The 2,354-nt window shown below is 30.5% G+C and overlaps 1 long non-coding RNA gene across 1 annotated transcript; it reads right to left on the reverse strand.

Moving 5' to 3' along the window:
- Positions 1-2,008, reverse strand: LOC111632595. The gene is made up of 3 exons (XR_002757888.1): positions 1,713-2,008; positions 1,514-1,633; positions 1-729 (listed from the first exon to the last, which is right to left on the reverse strand). It is a non-coding gene; the product is annotated as an uncharacterized LOC111632595 (long non-coding RNA).
- Between the last annotated feature and the right edge of the window lie 346 nt (positions 2,009-2,354).

The following is a 2,354-nucleotide window of genomic DNA, read 5'->3' on the forward strand; positions in this document are numbered from 1 at the left end:
TTATTAAGAATGTGCCATTAGTAAAATTCTTTTTAATATTCTCTACTGCAGTATAAACAGTTGTTACACAAATTTGTACATGAAATTACATAGGATTGAACTTTAGATCTTACAGTTGTAATAATAAACTGTTTAAGTTTGCTTAAGGTATATTTGTTATTATTATTATTATTATTATTATTTTGTTTTTGTTCATGCTTGTGAGATTTATTTTCTACACCACTGTCACTTAAACGTACGAAAAAATATGGTTATTTTTACTATTTTTTTTAATAAATTTTAAATGTGTTGTTAAAGTTTTGGATGCAGATAAAGAAACCAGAAAAGGGAAAATTTTGTCTCTAAGAAATATTTAAAGATCAAACCTACACGAAGGATACCACGACATCAGAAGCACTAACAATTCACACGTATTATAAATACGCATTACCAGTATTACAAAGTCATTTATACATTTTTCTTCTGAAAACAATATAAACGGAATGTATTTACCAAAAACAAAACTATTATATATATAATTTTAAAACATCGTCGATTTTTGTTTTTTTCTTCACTTGCACGAAAAACATTTTCTTTGTTGATATATTTTTGTATTATTTCATAACACTGGCTTGAATTTTAGTTTTACGTTAACAACAGACGTTAAACGTATTTTTCAACTCTTGTGTTTTCCCGGAAAGAATTCTTCATTTAGTACACAGGAATGCTCTTGAATGTTGAGTAATGAATCTGTAACAAAAAGTCTCCAATGAAACCGGATACAAGAATGACGTCATATACTATTTTCTAAGTCATATTTAAATATTTTCACATTAAACTAATAATTTTAGAAATTCTTCTTTGGATATTTCTCGCCATAAAATTACAGCTGGGTTTAAACCTGAAAATGAAACGAATGGAAATTAATTTTTTTATTCAAAAACAATATATTTATATGTTTTGAAATAAATTTATAGTAGATTTACCTACGATTTTTAAAAACAAGAAAATCAGGTATAAATGTATTTTACGAAGAANAAGCTCTAAAAAGTACAAATACCTCTATGCGAATATGTCTAATATGCGTTCGTTGAATATGTTCGTTAATGGCGATGGAAGTTCAAATGGCTGTGGTTAGTCGTATGTCCTTTCGGCCCGGAATATGGAGACAAATATGGCACATCTACCAAGTATAACTTCCGAGGGATCGCTCGGAGCTTCGGGGACTCGAGCTTTTATAAGTCATTCGTGGGAAATGAGTCACGTGATCGACTTCTGTTGACACTTACAGTGCATTCCGATCAACTAAGTGTCAACTTTCCCACCATAATGTGGAAACAATCGGTGACCTCCGATATACTTCTCACCAAGAGGGGGTTTTTCCTGGGAGTTGTTTACAAACATTTTTCCGACATCGGCGTAAAAATCGCGGATTTCACATTTATATGTTTGAAATAAATTTATAGTAACTTTATCTACGATTTTTAAAAACAAGAAAATCAAGTAGAAATGTATTTTACGAAGAAGAAACTACCTTTCGGTTCTTCTTCTTCTTCCTTTCCTCACGGTTTGCATGGAGATATTAGCCGTGTAGGCTCTTTCTCCGAATCGACTTACTTTTCAGCTTTCACATTTTATAGCTTTTATTGTAAAACTGAAATTTATAAAAAATTCAACCGTTTTTTGAAAGTTGTTTTTAAAAACACCTTCAGAACAACTAGAAATCTACTTACTAATTTAGTCAAGAAAGACACGTAAAATATCACAATACTTATTACCACAGTCCACAAACAATAAGGATATTCGATACATCACCAAATGTTACCCGTAAAATGTATTATTATCCTCTTCTGCTTCGTAAAAATTCTTCCTGTTTTCTTTCTAGTGAGATGCTCAACGAGGTTATCTCCTTCCATCAAGACTGAAAATCATGTTACTGATCCGAAGATGGAGCCAAAACGAGCAGCGAGAAGACACCCAAATAACACGTTTCCTTCGATTTCTTCCTGAAAGATTTCATCAGAAAACAATTTTCAATTTATTCAGTGGAATAAAAACAGCATTTCTCTAATCCAAAGCTGCACTCGCCGGACTTCGACGCGACCTGTCAATTTCGAAAAGAATGGCGCCATCTAATATTTAAAATTCAAAATTTTCTAATTTCTTTATTTTTTTTCAAAAATTGTGAGTCTAAAATTCTAAAAATAACCTTTCATTGAAATAATGTTAAAAATGAATTCTGTCAAAACTATTATAAATAATTATTTTGAGCCCAAAATTCACAAACAGTGGTGAAATGTAAACTAAGTTACCAGAAAATCCACATTTGAATCCGTTTTTATAATTTATTAATTATGAACTATTCGATTCTTTCT

Source organism: Centruroides sculpturatus, unplaced genomic scaffold (assembly GCF_000671375.1).
Source record: "Centruroides sculpturatus isolate CEXI.00-Female unplaced genomic scaffold, Cexi_2.0 scaffold743, whole genome shotgun sequence".
Lineage (NCBI taxonomy): Eukaryota > Metazoa > Arthropoda > Arachnida > Scorpiones > Buthidae > Centruroides > Centruroides sculpturatus.